The sequence below is a fragment of the Schistocerca gregaria genome, unplaced genomic scaffold, assembly GCF_023897955.1.
Source record: "Schistocerca gregaria isolate iqSchGreg1 unplaced genomic scaffold, iqSchGreg1.2 ptg000224l, whole genome shotgun sequence".
Taxonomy (NCBI): domain Eukaryota; kingdom Metazoa; phylum Arthropoda; class Insecta; order Orthoptera; family Acrididae; genus Schistocerca; species Schistocerca gregaria.
In genome coordinates, this window is record NW_026061744.1 from 6,370,464 (window position 1) to 6,389,422 (window position 18,959).

The window sequence follows — 18,959 nt, forward strand, 5'->3', positions numbered from 1 at the left end:
AACGTTCGAAAATTCAATTTCTTTGTAGTTGCATTTTTTAAAGGTGTACTTGTCTAGACTCTTGGAACAGAAAGTTTTTTTTTTAATCCGTGCTTTACAAAAGTTTCTACAGTCCATTGTTTGAAGCAGTGTCACGGCTGCCATGAGCCGCGCGGGGTACCCGCCATGTGTCCAACGCCTTGTCACGGTTCGCGCGGCTCCCCCTGTTGGAGGTTCGAGTCCTCCCTCGGGCATGGTTGTGTGTGTGTTGTCCTTAGCATAAGTTACTGTAAGTAGTGTGTAAACATAGGGACTGATGGTTCAAATGGCTCTGAGCACTTTGGGACTTAACATCTGAGGTCATCAGTTTCCTAGAACTTAGAACGACTTAAACCTAACTAAATTAAGGACATCACACACACCCATGCTAGAGGCAGGATTTGAACCTGCGACCGTAGCGGTCGCGTGGCTCCCGACTGAAGCGCCTACAACCGCTCGGCCACATCGGCCGGTCTATCATGTATTCTAGAAGAGTTGCAAGGTCGTCAGTGGCGCCTGTTCTTTCGAGAGCAGTTACTATCTTCATATCTATGGTTAAACGTTACCCAGCCATTGACCTTCGTCTGTGCGAATGCGCACAGGTTGCCGGAACTCTTACGGGAATCGTCACCTTAGTGTGAGCCAGTAATGAGTGGATGGACAAATACCTATTAAGTACATTACGTATGCGGATTGTGGACGGTTGGGGATGTGAGTCTCACGGGAAGCGTGCGAGGGATAAATTCCTGCAGTCGTGCTGTTCATGTGTGCCCTCGATGGCTCAGATGGATTGAGCGTCTGCCTTGTAAGCAGGAGATTCTGGGTTCGAGTCCCAGTAGGGGCACACTTTTCAGCTGTCCCCATCGAAGTATATCAACAACACCTGTCGACAGCTGAGGGTTTCAATTAATTATCAGTTGTGAAGGTGATTCGATGAACCCTTTGCCAGGCACTTAAATGTGTTTTGCAGGGTATCCATATAGATGTAGATGATAACTCGTCCCGTGTCGCACGTGCTCAAAATGATTCATACTGCAGAATGCATGCAAACATACTCACCGAAAATACGGACGAATATCAAGTGCAGGCTGCCGAGTGCTGCATATCCAGCTTTGACAGATCGGCTTTTCCTGCCAAGAAGAACAGGAAGTTGCTGTCTAGGAACAATCAGAGCTCGAGGAAGGGTTGATAAATACTCCTTGACTTGCAGACTAAACGAAAATACATTTTTGGTAAAAATTGGTCAAAACATAATCGGTTGCCCTCCGTATTGGATTAGCTGTTTTGAATATTGAAAATCTGACTTCAGATTCGTTTTCAGCGACATTAAAAATATATATGTAACACTCAGTTCATGCAAATCGAAGTAATAATATAACTAAATGTTTTCCCTAAACTTTGAACACATTTTTTTCGGTAACTATTTTCTCAGAACGGCATGCAGCATAAATTAAAAGTGGTTCGTTCTCTTAACATCTACCTCTGACCCCTAAAAGTAAACACTTTTCTTAGGAACTTATAGCTATAATATGACATTTGTTAATATTAACTAATTTTTGTGTAGGCATAAGGAGTGAAACAAACCCTCAAAAATCGAACTCAAAGTTCGAATTAGCACTGTATCGTTAAATTTAAGGTTGTTTCATTGCGGTTAGGTATACGCTCCCATAAATTTTATGTTTTATCGACTGATGTTATCCATTTTCAATTTCAGAGGAATAATGTAGTATCAACTGATGTTACCCATTTTTGAATTCAGGTAACATATGAGGTGCCACACTGCACGCGCTCTGCGTACTCCAGTCTCGCAGGCCCTTGATCAAATCATAATTACGGGCGCCATTTTTTATTGAAAATCTAAAATTAAGCTCATAGTATTATCACTCGTAATTCCCAAACAGATCTTTCGAATGTATTTTCATTGTCTCAAAAAGAATTTCAAATGTACCCTTTTTTGCTCATTTGTATGAGAACCTGGCCGTAACGCCGGAATATAGTCACGAGATTTTTTTTCAGAGACGCTGTACGTTCGCGAGAAGACTTTCGTTCTGCGCGTGTCGAAGGACATTCCTCAGATATTACTGTGTGTGTGCTACTCAGTCGTGCCATTTAAGTGTACATCTTTGCATAGTTTTCCTTTCACGATGTAAACAGTGTTCCGCTCAGTTGCTAACTGGCCAGTGAGTGGTTCCGAAGGTATCGGATGTGCGGTGCGTTCGGTCTGCTAGGACAACAGCAGACTAGCGTGGTGCGATGGCAGAAGCAGACACTGAGGGAGCTAGCTGCTGGGACGCCAGCGAACAATTTATGCCAAGTAAGACGAAGAGGACTATTCTAAAATTACGAGCCGTCTCAAAAGTGTTTACCATTGGTAAATCTTGCTGTTGAGTCTGACAAAACTGGCAGTTTTGCCTAGAGATACATTAGAGAGAGCTACAGGAAATCCCCCCACCCCCCTCAATGAATTTTTGGTTGTGATGACAGGCCGATTGGTAGTGTAGCCCGAGATCTAAGTTAGGTTGGAAGGTGGTAATTTGATTGAGAGTTGTTTACGCCAACGATTATGAATGCCGACTAAACGTTGTGCGAGCAGATTGCCCTGTAGCGTAGCCTAGCGTTTCCGTCCGCGCCACATTTAACACACTTTCTCTAACTGTGTACAAAAGTCTCACAACAGCCACGATAACTACGTTTCTGGTGGGGGGAGGGTAGAGTCCACTATGTAACTTTCACTGCAAATTTTAGTAACCGCATAAACTAACCGAAATAGAAGCGTAATTTTAACTATATTTCCTTTTGTGGGAAAATAATGGTTCTCCTCTTTCGGCAGCAACTGTAATATGTAGGCAACTTATTAGTTTTTTTAACTCTGAATCATGATCTCAATAGACGCAGTGCTTTTTTTACGTTACTTGATTTGTGGTCTATAGTAAACAATGCAACGAATTGGTAAATTCTTTGAAGTTTGACGTGTGTTACATAGACGACGTCTGCAATGTTCGTAAGGCCAAGTTTGCATATATTCGGTGTCTGTTTTTTTGGCCATGTACTATATAATTAAAGGGAGGAGGATTATGTTCAAGGAGCAGTGCATTAGCAGTCTATGGAGAAATTGAGAATTTGGATCTAAAGAACGGCATGCTCGGGCAGTTCGTGCTATTCTGTTGACCACTGTGTAATTCGGACACAGTGATCATTGCCTCTCCCTCGTAACCAGGGGACTCGGGTGCTAATCCTGGTCTGGCACAAATTTTCAACAGTGCCCATTGACTAAAGTCTGTGCCCATTGTCAGCTAATGTCATTGTTTCGGTGTTAAATTGTATTTTGTTCACGATACGTAGTTTGGCTTTTTCATGGATAACAGCTTTGAAAAGCGTACAGGTTATATTGATATTTGCTCGTCGTTAGTCCAAGGCAACTATAGCGATTTATAAACACAGTTGTAGTTCGTATTAAGCCTACATACGTAATTGTGTCCTGTGTTTCTTTACCAAGAACTACTTCGTAAGTAATTCCCCTGTAGTGGTATTTTGTTTTAGTATTTTGTTTAAATATTTATAGACTGCAGGCTTGGATGAAATATGAAACACATGTCCGAAGTTCCTGTTGATACTGCAGATACTGTTTCATCCGTACTAGGGGCCAAAACATTTCATCTAATACAGAAGGACACAATTTGTCTCGAGATTTAGCAATTTTTCGTAATAGAGGCCTTGCTTCGATATATTTTTCTCTAATTCTTGTGTGGATTTAATCTTAAAACACACTAACTCTTCCACCACTTATTCGATATGTGGTTTTATCCATTTCGTAGCCTAGAGTTCCTAAACGGGTGATAATATTAATGATTTCCTTTCTCAATTATATTTTCTGTAAATCTCCTGTTTATGGTTATTGCTAACATGTTTCACGTTCTCACTTTTATTATTTTTATTTTTCTAGTTTTGTGCCTTGTAGCCAAATTTTCTTTGAATCTGGTTTCTAATTCTGAAATAGTAACAGTTGAAGGTCAAGAGAAGATTGCGGTCTATTTGAGGAGAGTGGCTTGGAGATTTTTTATAACAGACGTATACAGGTCATGGGGATCCTTACCTATATACATTTACTTCGAGTGTGATGTAGCCCATTCTCTTGTCATCATCTCGGCTGTATCGTAGCACATTGTCTCGGTTAGGTTGGAGATTTCTGTTGAGAGTTGCCGAAGTCAACAAAAGTGATTACAAAGTAAAGACTGTGCTAACAGAACGATCTGTAGCGTAGTCCAACACGTTCTTTCTGTCCTTTTAAATCCTCTTTTAATTAAAAATAACTAAAGCTGCAAGATACAATCACAAAAACTGTATTACGTAATAGAGTAATCCAAGACTATTGTGGTGTAAGTTGTGTGCATACACCATTTTTTTTTTTCAATGAGTATACATTATTTTACTCATTTGCTGGGTTTCAGTTTTCCGCGTTTTCCGGCGAAAAACCTTTTCCTGTGAAGGGCCCATTAGCTTGTCGGTTATATTCGTGACTTTCTCGACGGTCAGTAATTTCGTGACAGTTCATCCACCTGCGTCATTGTTAACATCGAATGTAGATTTAAGTATTAGGAAGGCTAATATGAAGCTAATGCATGAGTGGGTCTAATAATTAATAAAAATAGGAATGCGGGTAAGCTACTACAAACAGCATAGTGAACGCATTGTTGTGGCCAAGATAGCCACGAATCCCACGCCTACCAAAGTCGTAAAAGTAGTCCGCAGATGATGAAGAAATTGATGAAATGTGTGATGAGATAAAAGAAATCATTCGGATAGTGGTGGGAGATGAAAATTTAATATTAATTGGTGACTGGAATTCGACAGTAGGAAATGGAAGAAAAGGAAACGTAGTAGGTGAATATGGAATGGGGGTAAAAAATGAAAGAGGAAGCCGCCTGGTAGGTTTTTGCCCAGAGCATAACTTAATCATAGCTAACACTTGGTTCAAAAATCATGAAAGAAAATTGTATACGTGGAAGAGACCTGGAGATACTGCAATATTTCATATATATTATATAATGGTAAGACAGAGATTTAGGATCCAGATTTTAAATTGTAAGACATTTCCAGGGACAAATGTGGACTCTGATCACAATATATTGATTATGAACTGTAGATTAAACTGAAGAAACTGGAAAAAGGTGGGAATTTAAGGAGATGGGACCTGAAAGAACTGACAGAATCAGAAGTTGTAGAGTGTTTCAGGAAGATCATTAGGGAACGATCTACGGGAATGGGGGAAAGTAATACAGTGTGATGAGGGATCTGAGTGGTGTACTGTCAAGGGGGAGGGGGTTCCTCAGGGATCAGTGTTGGGGCCGCTCCAGTTCCTTATTTATATAAATGATATGCCCTCAAGTATTACGGGTAACTCTAAAATATTTCTGTTTGCTGATGACACTAGCTTGGTAGTAAAGGATGTTGGGTGCAACATTGACTCCGTTTCAAGTAGTGCAGTACATGACCTCAGTCCATGGCTTGTAGAAAATAAACTAACGTTAAATCACAGTAAGCTTCAGTTTTTACATTTTCTAACACACAATTCAACAAAACCTGACGTTTTAATTTCACAGCATGGGCATATGATTGGTGAAACTGAACGGTTCACATTCCTAGGTATTCAAATAAATAGTAAGATGTCGTGGAAAGCCCACGTTAAGGATCTTGTTCAAAGACTTAATACTGCCATTTTCACTATTGGAACGGTGCCGAAAGTGAGTGATACTTCGACAAGTAAATTAGTCTACTTTGCTTATTTCCATTCACTTATGTCGTATGGTATTATGTTTTTGGGTAACTCTTCCCATTCTAGAAGGATATTTTTGGCTCAGAAACTGGAGGTTCGGGCAAAAAGTGGTGTGAGTTCACGAAACTCTTGTCGACTTCTGTTCAGGGAGTCTGGGTATTTTGACATTGGCCTCTCAATATGTATATTCCTTATTGTCGTTTCTTGTTACCAATATTAGTTTATTTCCAACAATAAGCAGCTTTCACTCGGTTAATACTCGGCAGAAATCAAACCTCCATTTGGATCGGACTTCCTTAACTCATGTGCAAAAATGTGTGCAGTATACTGCTGCATCAATTTTCAATAAGCTGCCACTCGAATTCAAAACTCTTAGCAGTAATCCACGCGCTTTCAAATCGAAACTGGAGTGTTTCCTCATGGGTCACTCCTTTTATTCTGTCGAGGAGTTAATTGAAAAATTAAGCTGATTCTCATTGTACTGCTGATAGCGTTTGCTTAAACTTATGGACTGATTTTCTCTCAGGTTCATGAACATGTATTTCTATCTGTTATTACTTTTTTGTTGTAAGTTCATGTGTCGCCCTAACCGCCGGCTGCTTCACGTCTGCTGTGCAGCGAGCTACCTTAATTTAAGTATTAACTCTATTTTTCTTACTTGTCACTTCTTCTTCCGTGTGTTTTTGCTTTTAGGAAGCTTTAATTGTCGAGTGCTAGTAATAGTGTTACATAGATTTCGTGTTTGTTTTGAATACAGTCAGAGAGAGTCCTTGTAGTCAGCCATAGTGCCAGTAGTGCTAGTGTTTGTTTTGAATACAGTCCAGAGACAGGTAGTGCTATTTTCATTGTTTTCCACAAGAAGTGGTTAGCAATCACAGTTTAGTCAGTAATCAATCGCCTTTAGTGAATTAGCAGTCTACTTAAAAGTTGATTAAGTCTCTTCGGTAAATTGATTCCTTAGGATGGATAGGATGTGTGACTGCTGTGTACGGACGCTGGCCACTCTTCGCGAACAGCTGAGCGTGTTGATGGCCGCGGTCAGCCGTCTTCAGGCTGCTGCCTCGGAGTGTAGCGGCAGTGGGGAGTCTGGTGCGTCGCATGGTGCACCCCAGGTATTAGATGCTTCACCCACTGTCCCTGCTGTCGAGAGATCTTCGCGGGTACCGGGCGCGGTTGGGCCACCCTCTCCCCAAGGGGAGTGGCGGGTTCAGTGGCGTTCGCGGCGCACGAGGCGGAGGGTCAATGTGGAGGCTGGCCGTGTGGCATCGCCCGCTCTGCCTGTGAATGGACATGTGGCTGCTCCTTCAGCAAGGTCCGAGCAGGCACACGGGGGGAGGGGTTTATTAGTTATTGGGAGCTCCAACGTTAGGCTAGTGATGGAGCCCCTTAGGGAAATGTTATAGTTCTGGGAGGAGATTTTAATTTTGCTGGATATAGACTGGGAGACTCAAACGTTCATAACGGGTGGCAGGGACAAAGAATCCATTGAAATATTTTTAAGTGCTTTATCTGAAAACTACCTTGAGCAGTTAAACAGAGAACCGACTCGTGGCGATAATATATTAGACCTTCTGGTGACAAACAGACCCGAACTATTTGAATCAGTTAATGCAGAACAGGGAATCAGCTATCATAAAGCGGTTACTGCAACGACGATTTCAGCCGTAAATAGAAATATTAAAAAGGTAATAAGATTTTTCTGTTTAGCAAAAGTGACAAAAAGCAGATTACAGAGTACCTGATGGCTCAACACAAAATTTTGTCTCAAGTACAGATAGTGTTGAGGGTCAGTGGACAAAGTTCAAAACCATCGTACAATATGCGTTAGATGAGTATGTGCCAAGGAAGATCGTAAGAAATGGAAAAGAGCCACCGTGGTACAACAACCGAGTTAGAAAACTGCTGCGGAAGCAAAGGGAACTTCACAGCAAACATAAACATAGCCAAAGCCTTGCAGACAAACAAAAATTACGCGAAGCGAAATGTAGTGTAAGGAGGGCTATGCGAGAGGCTTTCAATGAATTCGAAAGTAATGTTCTATGTACTGACTTGGCAGAAAATCCTAAGAAATTTTGGTCCTATGTCAAAGCGGTAGGTGGATCAAAACAAAATGTCCAGACACTCTGTGACCAAAATGGTACTGAAACAGAGGATGACAGACTAAAGGCCGAAATACTAAATGTCTTCTTCCAAAGCTGTTTCACAGAGGAAGACTGCACTGTGCTTCCTTCTCTTGAAGTCGCACAGTTGACAAAATGGTAGATATCGAAATAGACGACAGAGGGATAGAGAAACAATTAAAATCGCTCAAAAGAGGAAAGGCCTCTGGTCCTGATGGGATACCAGTTTGATTTTACACAGAATACGCGAAGGAACTTGCCCCCTTCTTGCAGCGGTGTACCGTAGGTCTCTAGAAGAGCGAAGCGTTCCAAAGGATTGGAAAAGGGCACAGGTCATCCCCGTTTTCAAGAAGGGACGTCGAACGGATGTGCAGAACTATAGACCTATATCTCTAACGTCGATCAGTTGTAGAATTTTGGAACACGTATTATGTTCGAGTATAATGCCTTTTCTGGAGACTAGAAATCTACTCTGTAGGAATCAGCATGGGTTTCGAAAAAGACGGCCGTGTGAAACCCAGCTCGCGCTATTCGTACACGAGACTCAGAGGGCCTTAGACACGGGTTCACAAGTAGATGCCGTGTTTCTTGACTTCCGCAAGGCGTTTGACACAGTTCCCCACAGTCGTTTAATGAACAAAGTAAGAGCATACGGACTATCAGATCAGTTGTGTGCTTGGATCGAGGAGTTCCTGGATAACAGAACGCAGCATGTCATTCTCAATGGAGAGAAGTCTTCCGAAGTAAGAGTGATTTCAGGTGTGCCGCAGGGGAGTGTCATAGGACCGTTGCTATTCACAATATTCATAAATGACCTGGTGGATGACATCGGAAAGTCTCTGAGGCTTTTTGCAGATGATGCTGTGGTGTATCGAAAGGTTGCAACAATGGAAAATTGTACTGATATGCAGGAGGATCTGCAGCGAACTGACGCATGGTGCACGGAATGGCAATTGAATCTCAATGTAGACAAGTGTAATGTGATGCGAATGTATAGAAAGATAGGTCCCTTATCATTTAGCTACAAAATAGCAGGTCAGCAACTGGAAGCAGTTAATTCCATAAATTATCTGGGAGTACGCATTAGGAGTGATTTAAAATGGAATGATCATATAAAGTTGATCGTCGGTAAAGCAGATGCCAGACTGAGATTCATTGGAAGAATCCAAAGGAAATGCAATCCGACAACAAAGGAAGTAGGTTACAGTACGCTTGTTCGCCCACTGCTTCAATACTGCTCAGCAGTGTCGGATCCACACCAGATAGGTTTGATAGAAGAGATAGAGAAGATCCAACGGAGAGCAGCGCGCTTCGTTGCAGGATCATTTAGTAATCGCGAAAGCGTTACGGAGATGATAGATAACCTACAGTGGAAGACTCTGCAGGAGAGACGCTCCGTTGCTTTGCATGGGCATTTGTTGAAGTTTCGAGAACATACCTTCACCGAAGAGTCAAACAGTCTATTGCTCCCTCCTACTTATATTTCGCGAAGAGACCACGAGGATAAAATCAGAGAGATTAGAGCCCACACAGAAGCATACCGAGAATCCTTCTTTCCACGTACAATACGAGACTGGAATAGAAGGGAGAACGGATAGAGGTACTCAGGGTACCCTCCGCCACACACCGTTAGGCGGCTTGCGGAGTACGGATGTAGATGTAGATACTGACACGTTCCATGACCTTGAAGATTTGCTCCTCAATTTGGGCCTACGGAACTTGACATGCGCAGAGAAATAGGGTAACAGAAGATATATTGAATTTAATTGATGAAAGGAGAAAATACAAAAATGCAGTAAATTAAGCCGGCAAAAAGAAATACTAATGTCTCAAAATGAGATCGACAGGAAGTGCAAAATGGCTAAACAGGGATATCTAGAGGACAAACGTAAGGATGTAGAGGCGCATATCACTAGGGGTAAGATAGATACTGCCTACAGGAAAATTAAAGAGACCTTTAGAGAAACGAGATTCACTTGTATGCATATCAAGAGCTCAGGTGGAAACCCTGTTATCAGCAAAGAAGGGAATGCAGAAAGGTGGAAGGTGTATATAGAGGATCTATACAAGGGCAGTGTACTTCAGGACAATATAATGGAAATGGAAGAGGATGTAGATGAAGATGAAATGGGAGATGACATACTGCGTGAAGAGTTTGACAGAGCACTGAAAGACCTTAATCGAAACAAGATCCCGGGAGTAGGCAACATTCCATTAGAACTACTGACAGCCTTGGGAGACCCAACTCTGACAGAACGTTACCGTCTGATGAGCAAGATGCATGAGACAGCCGAAATACCGTCAGACTTCAAGAAGAATGAAATAATTCCAATTTCAAAGAAAGCAGGTGTTGACAGATGTGAAAATTAGCGAACTATCAGTTTAATAAGTCACAGCTGCAAAATACTAACGCAAATTCTTTACAGACGAATGGAAAAAATGGTAGAAGCCGACCTCAGGGAAGACCAGTTAGGATTCCGTAGAAATACTGGATCATGTGAGGCAATACTGACCCTACGACTTACCTTATTAAGTAGATTAAGGAAAGGCAAACCTACGTTTCTAACATTTGTAGACTTAGAGAAATCTTTTGACAATGTTGACTGGAATACTCTCTTTCAAATTCTGAAGGTGGCAGGGGTAAAATACAGGGAGCGAATTCAATTTACAATTTGTACAGAAAGCAGGTGGCAGTTATAAGAGTCAAGGGATATGAAATTGAAGCAGTGGTTGGGATGGGAATGAGACAGGGTTGTAGACTATCCCCAATGTTATTCAATCTGTTTATTGAGCAAGCAGTAAAGGAAACAAAAGAAAAATTCTGAGTAGAAATTAAAATCCATGGATAAGAAACTAAAACCTTGAGGTTTGCCGATGACTTTGTAATTCAGAGACAGCAAAGAACCTAGAAGAGTAGCTGAACAGAATGAAGTGTCCTGAAGGGATGATATAAGATCAGCATCAATAATAGCAAAACGAGGATAATGGAATGTAGTCGAATTAAGGTGGGTGATGCTGAGGGAATTAGATTAGGAAATGAGACATTTAAAGTAGTAAAGGAGTTTTGCTATTTAGGGAGCAAAATAACTGATGACGGTCGAAGTAGAGAGGATATAAAATGTAGACTGTCAATGGTAAGAAAAGTGTTTCTAAAGAAGAAAAATTTGCTAACATCGAGTATAGCTTTAGGTATCAGGAAGTCTTTTCTCCGAGTATTTGTATGCAGTGTAGCCACGTATGGAGGTGAATAATGGACAATAAATAGTTTGAACATGAAGAGAATAGAAGCTTTCGAAATGTGGTGCTACAGAAGAATGCTGAAGATTAGATGGGTAGATCACGTAACTAATGTGGAGGTATTGAATAGGATACGGGAGAAGAGAACTTTGTGGCACAACTTGACTAGAAGATGGGGTCGGATGGTAGGACACGTTCTGAGGCATTAAGGGATCACGAATTTAATATTGGAGGGCAGCGTGGAGGGTAAAAATCGAGGAGGGAGTCCAGGAGATGAATACACTAAGCAGATTCACAAGGATGTAGGTTGCAGTGGGTACTGGGAGATGAAGCTTCCAGACGATACAGTAGCATGGAGAGCTGCATCAAACCAGTCTGTGGACTGAAGACAACAACAACAACAAGGTATTTGTGTGATGTGTAACCTTCAACAGAATTGGGGCAGACAAGAGGGTTAGATTATATGTACTTTCCATTGAAATTGATCCATAATGGGGAGATACTCAATGGGAAAATAATATGCTAATTTACTATCCACAGACCGCAAATGGACTGATCATGAACGAGGAATGAAAATTTAGTCACACTTCTGATTGTACACGTATTATTTGACCCTCTCTCTCTCTCTCTCTCTCTCTCTCTCTCTCTCTCTCTCTCTCTCTCTCTCTCTCTCTCTCTCTAACACACACACACACACACACACACACACACACACACACACACACACACACACTCTCAATCGCGCGCGCGCGCGCGCTAGTTCTAATAAATAATTCAATTCATTAATGGTGTCGGAAGAGATGGTTAGCAAGAAATCCTTTAGGCTCCTCGTAAACTGAAATCTGTCAGTAGTAAAGCTTTTTGTGGCTGCCGGCAAGTTATTGAAAACATTGTTCTCCTTAATGATGGAGACTGTCTTCCACCAAAGTAATTAACTTACCAATTTTTTTGGAGATTATTCACTTCTAGTTATGACTTCATGAAATGAGCTGTTGATTTGAAAATATTCATTTGTTTTTAAACACAATATTCACGGGGAGAACGTATCTTCCATCTCCACCATGTTAACTGATCTATTTATATGATCCTTATTCTAAGTTGTGTTATATTAACGGTAAAACACAAAACATTACTTACATGCATTTCTACTGTTTTCCAACAAGCTGACAATTTTTCATGAATAATATATTAATACTGAAATTTTTAGAAAAATTTTGAAAGAGAGGTTTTGCAGGCAAATTTCAAAAATAAAAAGACCATAGTGTTCATTATAATACAACTTCTCCATGGTTTTTAATTCCTACTCCGAAGTTTTCTTTTGTTTTCTTCACTGCTTGCTCAGCAAACAGATTGAATAACATCGGAGATAGGCTACAACCCTGTCTCGCTCCCTTCCCAACCACTGCTTCCCTTTCATATCCCTCGACTCTTCATGCCCTCGAGTAAGAAAACTGACCGTTAGAATTCCATGGTTCTGGGATAAATGGTTTGAGAGGAAAGGTACATTTAGTTAGAAAAGTACCGGAAATTTAAAGTTGCATTGCACTTAACGTCGTACATGCACTCATTTAAATTCATAGTTTCTTTCACTTTCCAATAGTATGCATGCTGTACAAAAACATAACATTTGTTTCATGATATTTACTTTTTTATTTCTTGCAAGTCTTCTAGAACTTCTCTCGAAAACTTTGTGGGTAGATCTTGGCATTTGTTTTGTTCAGAAACGTTATTACTGTAGCAAACAACTGACTACGAGACAAGAAAAAATGTATTCAATAGGTGAAAGCTCAAAAACTACGGGTAAAATGTCCCTAGGCTTATCATCTCAAAGAAGAGATGGCACAGAGAAACAAGTGGGCATGTCTTACATAGCAAGCTGCCATTTAAACCGACATTTTAGTACCTTCAAATAAGGATTTGGAATAAAATACTTTCATATTCGCACTAAGTGTAAATCAAACTGGTACAGTCACCAATAAACAAAATTATTTTCATTGTTTTCGGGGTTCCTTTTGCCTTTCGGAATAAATATATTGCGAATCAGCAGTTAACATGCCTGGTTCCCCAAACAGGAGACGACTAGAAACTTCCGAAATGTGGTGGTGTAGAAGAATGCTAAAAAAGTTTTGATCGAATAGCTGATGGGGAGATACGAAATCAGATTAGGGAGCAGAGAAATTAATGGCACAAATTGACAAAAAGAAGCGATCGTGGGTAAATGTCATATTTCGATTCCACCCATCCGCTGTGACCCACGACGTTCTGCATTACTTTGATTAGTTGCATTTCGAAGGATACCAGTGGCCTTATTAAATGTTAACTGGGATTGCCTTCGTTTCTAGAGCAATTTATAACGTTCGTTAACTATGATTTTTTTCGGAATATATCGTGATGAACTCTGGGAGGAACCACAGAACACAGCTTAAATTGTCGTTGAAGAAACGAGTAGTGATTGTATTTTTATCTTTCTTATCCGACACGTTGGGGAATCCAAGGTATAATGGGGTACACAGTTGAAAACTTTGATTAAATGTACAAAATTGATAAATAAGAGAGTTACAAATTTTTATATGAACACATTATGATGTATTAATCACAAAAATACAAGAACATTGCCATAAAATAAAACAACAATATTTTCTCACTCAAAAACAGAAATTTATATCATTTGCACGCGGCAGAATGGGGTGGTAAATACAAGTGATTACAAAAACGTATAAAATTATCGGAAATGCAGAAAATATTGGCTTGCTCGGTATTTTTTTTAGTTTAAAGTGAGTATTAATGTCAAACTACAGTTTTCATGTATCGTATCCTTTTCTTGAGGCTGTTTACAAAATTCACACACGGGGAGACACTCATCATCTTCGCTATCTATTCCTGCACAAGAATCGTGTGTCCATTTTTTGCACGTGGAACAAGCGACCCAACCTCCAACTGATTTTGAATATAACCCACCACAATATACACACTGACAGTCAGAACTTACCTCATAATCACTCTCGTTAGTATAGTATTCTTACTCCTTTCTTCCATTTATCTTCAGGCTCTTTCTCTCGTTTTTGAGTTCTTAATTTTATTCTCTTTCGCAAAAAGTTTTCTGTTTGCTCTTTCTTCTTTGTCAAAGTTCTTTTTTCTATTTCTCCCATTAATGACTTTTAACTCTTTTTTGTACGGCGAATCAGTTAAAACAACGTTGTTCCCCCTTTTCAGTCTCGCTCTTTTCTTGCTTTCGTTAACTTTTGACAAGAAAATCAGAATCTCAGGTGAAATATGAAATGAGGAGGTTGTGTTGTCAGTTGTCATCCAAGAGCACCCAAGATTAGAACAATTAGCCCCAATAACTTTGTTATTCTTAGGCGGCAGTTCATTGTAACAATTCGCTGAAACCTCGTCCCCTTGATTATCCAGCCCGTTTGAGTCGTCTTTTTCAGCTGGTGTGCTAGTTGGAGGCAATTCCAATTGTTCAGATATAATAACCCCTTCATCCTACGGCCTATCACGTCCGCTGTCAGTTGTGTGTGCCGATAGGAAGTGTGCGTCTTGAATATGGATGGGTCCGTGGGCCATATTGCAGTAGCTTCGAAACCTTTAATAGCGGTTTTCATTGTTGCGCTTTAGACGAAAGCTGAACCAAAAAGCGTTGAAATTTGAAAGATAGTTACTACTTTCCCTGCGCGGCTTCGCAGCCATTTTCGAAGCTGATCACTATAACGAGGATTTATAAAACAAACATCAAGCGGCTGAAGTCTGTGAGAGCAATGTGGTGGTGAAGAAACGCCACTCTCCCTCGCGTAGTCCATAACGTCATTGTTCGTGGTATGAGCTGAGTGGCCATCTGATATAAGGAGAACTGGGACGTGCTTTGATGTCTTAGAAAATACCACTAATTGTGGAAACCATACAAAGAATGACTCTGTGGCCATCCATGCGGTGCTGTGGACCTCAGCGCAACCTCCTGCTGTCAGTCCTAACTCAAATTCTTTCTGCTTCTTCTTTAGTGGAGAAATAATCGTAGGAGGAATGTCAGCTCCGCTTGCTGACGTACTAATGAGGATGGTTGCAGTTTCGCCCCTTTCTGCAGAGGTTAACGATCGCACTGGACGGTTCCCTTTGCAAGCTGCGCTGTTCGATTGGTTTTTAGCATTAACCGAGACGCCTGTTTCATCACAATTAGTTATTTGAGAAGTCATTAGTTTGTGATTGTCAGTTACATTTGTTAGCAACGAAAAAAACCTATCGACAGCTACTTTATTAAAATCAATGATTCTTGTACCAGATAATGCTTCGGGCTTGCGAACAAACCCGCATTTGCTTCTTCATTGTTTCGTGATGTAATAAAGATTTCGATTTGTTTTGCTCGAAATTTTCGAAAAGGTATCTGTAAAAACGTGCAAAAATTGAAATGGCAAAACTGTGCACCTGCCGAAATACGAGTGCGTATACTCATTTGAAAACATTTTCCTACACCGCTTCTGATACGCTAGAGGTTACCGCACAGTAAACAACAATTGTAGTTGACCATTTGCCTGCATCGTATAAAGTACGGCCAATAAAATATTTTTGTAGGGGGGACACATCATCTCATCCTAAATGGAGAGTTCATCTATACGTGTAAAAGTAACCACTTGTGCCAGAGGGAAGTGTGTTGGGAGCCTTATTGTTCCTGTTGTATATTAACATTACAGATAATATAAGTAAGCTCACATATTTCGAAAATGATGCCGATATCGACATTGAGGTAACAAAGGTCGTGTGAAGCGATATGCACATACAGGGGATAGTAAAAATGTGACCACCTATACTTGCATCTACATGGATACTCTGCAAATCACATTTAAGTGCATGGCAGATTGTTCATCGAACCACCTTCACAAGTCTCTATTATTCCAATCTTGCATAGCACCCGGAAAGAATGATCACCTGTGTCTTTCCATACGAGCTCTGACTTCCCTTATTTTATCGTTGTGGTCGTTTCTACCTACGTAGGTCGGTGTCAACAAAATATTTTCGCATTCGGAGGAAAAAGTTGGTGATTGGAATTTCGTGAGAAGATACTGTCGCAACGAAAAACGCTTTTCTTTTAATGATGTCCAGCCCAAATCCAGTATCATTTGTGTGACACACTCTCTCATATTTCGCGATAATAGAAAACGTGCTGCCTTTCTTTGGACTTTTTCGATCTACTCCGTAAGTCCTATCTTGTAAGGATCCCACATCTTCCAGCAGTATTCTAAAAGAGGACGGAGAAGCGTAGTGTAGGCAGTCTCCTTTGTAGGTCTGTTACGTTTTATAAGTGTCGTGCCAATAAAACGCAGTCTTTGGTTAGCCTTAACCGCAACATTTTCTATGTGTTCTTTCCAATTTAAGTTGTTCGTTATTGTATAATAATAATGGCGTGTGACGAGGGCCTCCCATCGGGTAGCCCGTTCGCCTGGTGCAAGTCTTTCGATTTGACGCCACTTCGGCGACTTGCGCGTCGATGGGGATGAAATGATGATTAGTACAACACAACACCCAGTCCCTGAGCGGAGAAAATCTCCGACCCAGCCGGGAATCTAACCCGGTCTTTTAGGATTGACAGTCTGTCGTGCTGACCACTCAGCTACCGCGGGCGGACGTTAGTTATTGTAACACCTAGTTATTTAGTTGACTTTACGGCTTTTAGATTAGACTGCAACTTCTCTGATAGTGATTCGTCCATTCTGCTTCACCAGCAATATTGCGGGATCAGTAACGACCTGATTTGCGGATATTGCGGGCGTACCTTAACTGGCTTCTGTCTTCATTGATTAGCGGCTACCTTTGAAATGGTTGTACCACTCCTTTAGCCCTGCAGTACCCATTACTTTGTCCACAAACACACGATGGTTTCAACTTGAGAATTGCCAAGCTTGGAGCCAAATGTGATGTAAAGACGTCATTTTGCTCAGAATACTAAATCCAACGTGTACCACTTGCAAGCGTTCCAAAGTAGTGGAGAAAATCAGGTATGTGTGCTAAATATGCCTGAAAACATGAGCGCATGCGCGCCCTGATACCATTGTTGATTTCAACAATTAAAAATGTCTGATATTTTTTGAACAGCTCATGTATATAAGCCATCGCCAGTGATGTCGAAAGAGCAAGATACCCCTAACTACGGCAGTTGTATAGGTAGTTCGAATGGAGCGGTCTATTGTCTGACGTATCTCCATAACAGCTCCGAACCGAATACCCCAAAGTTCGACAAATGGTTCAAATGACTCTTAGCACTATGGGTCTTAACATCTATCGTCATCAGTCCCCTAGAACTTAGAACTACTTAAACCTAACTAACCTAAGGACATCACACAACACCCAGCCATCACGAGGCAGACAAAATCCCTGACCCCGCCGTGAATCGAACCCCGGAACCCAGACGCGGAAAGCGAGAACGCTACCTTCACGTCAGGAATCAAGCTGAGCTCAGAAGGGCGCAAGTCCGGGGTTGTCTCTGGCTGATACTGATCTTCGGCCTGACGTGGCTGCTTGTCCTGTTCCAGGGGTTGCCCCTCAGTCTGCAAGATCCGAGCAGTCGCAGAGGGTGGTCTTACTGGTAGTTGGGAGCTCCAACGTCAGGCGCGTAATGGGGCCCCTTAAGGATATGGCAGCAAGAGAGGCGAAGAAAACCAATGTGCAATCCGTGTGCATACCGGGGTGGGTCATTCCAGATGTGGAAAGGGTCCTTCCGGATGCCATGAAGGGTACAGGTTGCACCCATTTGCAGGTGGTCGCTCATGTCGGCACCAATGATGTGTGTCGCTATGGATCGGAGGAAACCCTCCCTGGCTATCTGATTTGGTGAAGACTGCCAGTCTCGCTAGCCGGATGAAAGCAGAGCTCACCATCTGCAGCATCGTCGATAGGACTGACTGCTGACCTTTGGTAAAGAGCTGAGTAAAGGGTCTGAATCAGAGGCTGAGATTGTTCTGCGACCGTGTGGGCTGCAGATTCCTCGACTTGAGCCATAGGGTGGTGGGGTTTCGGGTTCCGCTGGATAGGTCAGGAGTCAACTACACGCAACAAGCGGCTACACGGGTAGCAGGGGTTGTGTGGCGTGGGCTGGGCGGTTTTTTAGGTTAGATGGCATTGGGCAAGTACAAAAAGGGCGGCAGCCTCAACGAGTTCGGGGCAAAGCAGGACATGAGGGGACCAAGCAGCAATCGGTATTGTAATGGTAAACTGTCGAAGCTGCGTTGGTAAAGTACCGGAACTTCAAGCGCTGATAGAAAGTACCGAAGCTGAAATCGTTATAGGTACAGAAAGCTGGCTGAAACCAGAGAGAAATTCTGCCGAAATTTTTACAAAGGTACAGACAGGTAGAAAGGATAGATTGCATGCAACCGGTGGTGGAGAGTTAGTCGCTGTTAGTAGAAGTTTATCCTGTAGTGAATTAGAAGTGGATAGTTCCTGTGAATTATTATGGGTGGAGGTTACACGCAACAGCCGAGCTAGGTTAATAATTGGCTCCTTTTACCGACCTCCCGATCCAGCAGCATTAGTGGCAGAACAACTGAGAGAAAATTTGGAATACATTTCACATCAATTTTCTCAGCAAGTTATAGTCTTAGGTAGAGATTTCAATTTACCAGATATAGACTGGGACACTCAGATGTTTAGGATGGGTCGTAGGGACGGAGCATCGAGTGACATTATACTGAGTGCGCTATCCGAAAATTACCTCGAGCAATTAAACAGAGAACCGACTCGTGGAGATAACATCTTGGACCTACTGATAACAAACAGACCCGAACTTTTCGACTCTGTATGTGCAGAACAGGGAATCAGTG

At 41.6% G+C, this 18,959-nt stretch overlaps 1 non-coding gene across 1 annotated transcript; it reads left to right on the forward strand.

The window, feature by feature from the left end:
• The first annotated feature begins 787 nt into the window (after positions 1-787).
• Trnat-ugu (transfer RNA threonine (anticodon UGU)) lies at positions 788-862 on the forward strand. The gene has a single exon. It is a non-coding gene; the product is annotated as a tRNA-Thr (tRNA).
• The last annotated feature ends 18,097 nt before the right edge of the window (positions 863-18,959 follow it).